The following is a 6,656-nucleotide window of genomic DNA, read 5'->3' as shown; positions in this document are numbered from 1 at the left end:
ATGGCGTACCCTCCCCCATACACAGATCCTTATTTCTCTATGTTGGCGTGTAGGGAGATGGCGTACCCCCTCCCCCATACACAGATCCTTATTTCTCTATGTTGGCGTGTAGGGAGATGGCGTACCCCCTCCCCCATACACAGATCCTTATTTCTCTATGTTGGCGTGTAGGGAGATGGCGTACCCCCTCCCCCATACACAGATCCTTATTTCTCTATGTTGGCGTGTAGGGAGATGGCGTACCCCCTCCCCCATACACAGATCCTTATTTCTCTATGTTGGCGTGTTAGTCCTATTTTCAGCCATTAAAGTGAGCAGCCCTGAGGAAGAGCAGCTTCACTATGAGAGGAGTTAGTAAGAACAGAATTTTTCCCCAGTTGACCAATGTAAGCTTGAAAGCCTACCTAGAAGAGGAAGAACTTTAAAACTTTACATCTATTTCATCAGCACACCTTATTTTACCCAGAATAAACTCCATCACCGACCTCTGCTCACTCCACCACCAACACCCTAGCCCAAGCCCCACTGTCCCTCACCTGTACAGGCCCCTCAACGCTGCTGCCTCCCAGACTGTTCTCCACAGGCAGCCAGAAACAGCCTCTAAACTGTCAACCAGATCCTCTAAGGTCAGGAATGAGAGAAGGATGCCCACTCTTGCCACTTCTATCACTTCTATTCAACACAGTACTGGAAATTGTAGCCATAGCAATTAGGAAAAAAAAAAAAAAAGGCAAATAAAAAAAGGAAATAAGTTTATCTCTGTTCACAGGTGAAGGTGACATGATTTTACAGTTGGAAAACCCTAAAGATTCAACAACAACAAAAAAAAAAAACCTGTTAGAACTAGTAAATGAATTTAGCAAATTGCAGGATACAAAGTCATCACACAAAAATCAGTGCATTTCTATACACCAACAGTGAACAATCCAAAAAGGCAATTAAGACAACAATCCTATTTGTAATAGTATCAGAAAGAAAATAATATTCAGGAATAAAACTTAGGAGGCAAAAGACTTGTACACTAAAAACCACGAAATATTGCTGAAAGACGTAAAAAGACACACACAAAAAACTGGAAAACATCCCGTGTTCATGGATTGGAAGATGTAATATTGCTAAGCTGTCATACTACCCACAGCAATCTATAGACTTAATGCAATCTCTCCCGAAATTCCAGCATTGTTTTTGTCAGAAATAAAAAAATCTATTCTAAAATTCATATAGAATCTCAACGAACCCTAAATAGCCAAAATAATCTCAAAAAAGAGGAACAAAGTTGGAGGTCTCACATTTCCTCATTTCAAAGCTTACTACAAAGCCACAGCCATCAAAACAATGGGGTGCTGGCATAAAGACAGACAGACATGTAGACTAACGCAATAAAATAGAGAGCCCAGAAATGAACATTTGTGTGGATGGTCAAATACTATTTGACAAGGGTGCCAAGAGCATTCAATGGGGAAAGGATGGTCTTTTTAAGAAATGGTGCTGGGAAAACTGGATATCCATATGGAAAAAATGAAGTTGAACTCTTATCTTGTACCACACACAAAAATTAATTCAAAATAGATCAAAGACAAAATATAAAAATTAAAATGATAAAACTTTTATAAGAAAACATACAGCAAAATAATGTCTTTATGATATTGCTTGGCAATGACTTCTGGATGATCACACTGAAAGTCAAGCAACACAAGACCAAATGAGTACCTTTTACTACATCAAAATGTGAAACTTTTCTGCATCAAAGTACACAATCAACAGAGCAAACTCAACAAGTCAACTCATGGGATGGGAGAACATATTTGCAAATCATATATCTGATAAGGGGTTACTATTTAGTGTATAGAAAGAACACTTACAACTCAAAAACACAAAACCAACAATTCCGTTTAAAAAATGGACAAAGGACTTAGACATTTCTCCAAAGAAGACATTCAAATGACTGATAAGCATATTAAAAAATGCTTAATATAACTAATCACTATGGAAATGCACATCAAAATCAGATATCACCTCACATCTTCACATATCATTATGATGCCTACTACCCCAAAAAACGGAAATACTGTGTGTTGTTGAGCATATGGAGAAATTGGAACCCTTATGCACTGTTAGTGGGAAGGCAGAATGGTTCAGCCACTGCAAAAAGCAATATGGTGGTTCCTCAAAAAATTAAACATAGAATTACCATATAATCCAGCAATTCCGTTACTGGGGAGATACCGCAAAGAACTGAAAGCAAAGTCTCAAAGAGACATTTGCATACTTGTGTTCACAGCAGCATTTTCCATAACAGCCAAAAGGTGGAAGCAACCCAGGTGTCTATCAATGGATGAATGGATGTACAAAGTGTGGTCCTTCCATACAATGGAGCATTATTCAGCCTTAAAAAGGAAGGAAATCCTGATAAAAGACGCAACATGGATACATCTCAAGGACATTATGTTAAGTGGAATAAGCCACACACCAAAGGATAACACTGTATAATTCCACTAATATTCAGCACCAGAGTAGTCAAATCCATAGAGACAGAAAGTAGAACAGGGGTTGCCAGGGACTGGGGAGAGGTGAGTGGGAGTTGGTGTTTAATGAAAACAGAGTTTTAGTTTGGGAAGATGAAAGAGTTCTGGAGATGATGGCAGTGGCGGCTGCACAGCAGTGTGGTTGTCCTTAATGCCACATACACTGAAAAAATGGTTAAAATGGCAAATTTTATGTTATGTGTGTGTTTGCCACATACCCCCAAAAAGTCAGTCAGACTATGTGACATATCTGCTCTCAGCCTTCGCTCAGAATACAATCCAAATTCCTTCTTCAGTGGAGCGGGCCTCACACTCCAGCCACAGGGCCCCTCCTCTCTTATGAGCCCAGCATGTTTCTGCCCCGGGCCCCTTGCAGTCACTCCGTGTTCCCTTCGCAGGCTCTTCTCCCTGGCCATTGCACGGCTCATTCTCACATTTAACTAAGGACTCTGCTCAATCCTCACTGCCTTTGGCCACCCTATTAAAATAGCACATCCCTCCAACCCCATAGCACACCTTACTTTTCTTCATGAGTTTCATCAGTGCCTGGGATTATCTTAACCACTCATTTATCTGTTCATTACTTGTCTCCTGCAGTGAAATGTACACTCCACGCAGGCAGGGCCTTTGCCTGGCTCACTGCTGTGTCCCCCAGGGCCTGGAATAGTGATGGCCCATAGCAGAGTTCAGGAAAGAGGAGTCCAACAATAAATGAATGGATAACACCGTACAACTTCTGTGTTGGTGAAATCGACAGAAGTGGTAGAATTGAGGGTGACTGATGATGGAATGAAGCTCCCACAAGATCTTGAGAGTCAATATGCTGGGCTAAATGACTAAGATGAAGCTTAGCAGGGGGGCTAAGGCTGCACTTGGGGCAAAAGCCCAAGTGAGTACAGGACGAGGAAGAAACGGCTTCGCAACAGCTGCACAACTAGCAAACACTTGGAAGCTACAGAATGGTGGGAAGCTCACAGTGGGATCGATGGGCCTGCAGAAACACCCCGTGATCTCAGGCTGCATGGGGTGGCTGGATAGGGGCTGGTGTGCTCTGCCTGAGACACCCCATGGGGCAGCCCTGTCAGTCCTGCACTTTGCACTGAAGCAGTCAGAGATTATTCAAGTACCTCTTGACCATAGGGACCAGGATGGCAAAGGCATTCCAAATTACATCCTCAACAATACATAGTTTCAAATAGCTCAAAGGAGGATATTGAACATTCCCAATACAAATAAATGATAAATGTTTGAGATGACGGATATGCTAATTACCCTGACCTGATCACTGTACATTATATGTATAGAAGCATCACTATATACCCCATGAATATGTACAACTTTTATTTGTCAATTAAAAATTAAAAATCGTATTCTATAAAACCTAACAGAAGGAATGTTTAGCCCATAGATGGTAGATTTGGGAGCCAGACAGAACTGAATCAAATTCTGGTTCTGCCTTTTATTAGCTGCAGGACACATGCAGAATTCTTAACCTTAATAGTCTCTAGTTGTATGACTGTCAAGGCCAGTGCCACAAAAGGTAAAATATAACTGTTTGATTTTGTAGTTATACACAAAGGCTTGTACTGTGTCCTGTAGAAAACTTGAAGAGTCATCCTTTAAAAATATACATCCATAGTCTTTGCTGAAATTGCCAATGAAATGCACTTTATCAGGGTCCCAATATCGTGCACAAAATGTAGCATGGAAACTTAATGCCCACTTTTTATAAATGTTTATCTATAGATGGGCATCCCAATTTGAGGCAACACATATATGATCAGAACTAGGAGTGAATATAAATGATGGAGTATCATGATAGTAGAAACAGATAGAATATTTAGAATAGAAACAGCCCTAAATGAATAACAACTCGTGTGTCTCTTCTGCTAGATTGATTATAACCTAAAACAATTCTGTTCTGGATGATCTTGTTAAATCAAATTATGCTTGCATCGTGACTGAAATCATCTTAAAAAACGTTGTTTTTAAAGAACCTAAAAGCTGGGAGTAGGGGCTCATGCCTGTAGTCCCAGCAACTTGGAAGGCCAAGGCAGGAGGGTCACTTGAGGCCAGGAGTTTGAGACCAGCCTGAGCACCATAGCAAGACTCCATTCCCACAAAAAAATTAAAAACTAACTGGGCATAGCTGTGGATGCCTGTAGTTTGAGCTACTCAGGAGGCTGAGGCTGGAGGATCACATGAGCCTAGGAATTGGAGGCGGTAGTGAGTATAGTCTCACTATTGCACTCCAGCCTGGGTGACAGAGAGAGAACCTGACTCCAAACAAAAAACAAAAAGAAAAAGCAAACAAACAAACAAACAAACAAAAATCCTGTAGGTGGTACCCTTCAAAAGTGTTCCTTTTGGGATACAAAATTAATTTGGATCCCCAAATACAAATTATTGTGTATAAATTGGGGCACCTCAGGTTCTATAGTGGAGTTGCTGCAGTGGTTGATGAGGAGGACACAAAACAAGAGTCCTTCCACTGGGATTTAAATGCTGGTTTTCCTCATCATGGGTTTGTCCTTCATGGCTCCAGCCTTCAGTGGAGTCAGGTACAAGCAAGTGATGACTTGCTGATGAAAACACTGGACAATGCAGTCTGGATTCTTTTTTTTTACAAAAGTAAAAATATCAGAATGTGACAACCTAGAGTGACCATACAATTTATCACCCAATTGAATACTTTAGAGAGTGAGGGAAGCAGGAGAGGATGAGTATGAATAGGTACACTGGGACTACAAGCATAAACCGGCACTGTCCTTTGTCACTGCTGTGGCCGAAGCCACAAGGATATTCAGGCTTCAGAAGAGGCTCACCACGAGTACCCTCCACGGTAGCAAGAAGGTCTGGCTTGACCCCAGTGAGACCAGCGAAATCATCAACGCCAACTCCTATCAGCAGATCCGGAAGCTGATCAAAGTTGGGCTGATCATCCACAAGCCTGTGACGGTCCATTCTTGGGCTGGATGCCAGAAAAGCATCTTAGCCCGCCAGAAGGGCAGGCACATGGACACAGGTTAGCTCAAGGGTACAGCCAATGCTCAAATGCCAGAGAAGATCACTTGGATGAGGAGAATGAGGATTCTGCACTGGTTGCTTGGAAGATATCGTGAATCGAAGAAGATTGATCGCCACATGTATCACAGCCTGTACCTGAAGGTGCAGGGGAATGTGTTCACAAACAAGCATATTCTCACGGAACACAATCACAAGTTGAAGGCAGGCAAGGCCCACAAGAAGCTCCGGGCTGACCAGGCTGAGGCCCTTAGCTTTAAGACCAAGAAAGCACGCAAGCTCGGTGAAGAGCGCCTCCAGGCCAAGAAGAAGGAGATCATCAAGACTTTGTCCAAGGAGGAAGAGACCAAGAAAAAAAGCTTCCCCTTTGTCTGTACATCCTAACCACCATAATTACATAGATCAGCCATTAAAATAAAACAAGCCTTAAAAAAGAAAAGAAAAGAAAAGGAAAACAGAACTGCCCTGAGAAAACTAGGATGTATGGTCACCCCAAGAGAAGTCCTTTCATGGGAATATGGCATTGAGATGCACAGGCCTGCCAGGAGCTGTTTCATAAGGATTCAGCGTTTTTCTTGTGCAGGGGGATGAATTTTGATGAGTACAAAAGATGAATGAGAGGACCAAGACATTCCAGTTCCACCCACTAGATTAGCCAGTTTGCTTTTGACAGTTCTGTCCCTCTGTTTTACATTTTCCAGGTCTGGGAAATGCAGACATAGATATGCATAGTAACATTTTTAAGTGACTCAGTAGCCCGCCTGATAGCCACAAGAGCTTGGCATGGGTTGAAGGTATTCTCTAGGTGGGAACCAATGACAAGCTGTATGACTTTCTTTGCAGGAAGATAAAGAGGTACTTTGCAACAAAAGAGGGCCCCACCCCTCTGGAAACACAGGAGGACATATTCCTTAAGTGTCTGAAATCCAATTCATCTGGACCCAGCATGCTCATTGATGCCTTTGCCACACCTTTGCAGATGTTCTAGGGCTATGCTGCTTGCAGGTGACACAGTTAGTTATATAAATAAAGATGTAATAAAATTTCTCTCCAGGGTTTTTGTACCTAGGTGCTGATTCTTGCCTTTTTTTTTTTTTTTTTTTTTTT

At 41.9% G+C, this 6,656-nt stretch overlaps 1 pseudogene; it reads left to right on the top strand.

Moving 5' to 3' along the window:
- LOC108536679 (60S ribosomal protein L19 pseudogene) overlaps window positions 1-5,933 on the top strand; it is a 22,802-nt pseudogene extending 16,869 nt beyond the window's left edge.
- The last annotated feature ends 723 nt before the right edge of the window (window positions 5,934-6,656 follow it).

This window comes from Rhinopithecus bieti, unplaced genomic scaffold (genome assembly GCF_001698545.2).
Source record: "Rhinopithecus bieti isolate Rb0 unplaced genomic scaffold, ASM169854v2 scaffold_13857, whole genome shotgun sequence".
In the NCBI taxonomy this organism is placed as follows: domain Eukaryota; kingdom Metazoa; phylum Chordata; class Mammalia; order Primates; family Cercopithecidae; genus Rhinopithecus; species Rhinopithecus bieti.
This window is presented reverse-complemented; position numbering and strand designations above follow the sequence as displayed.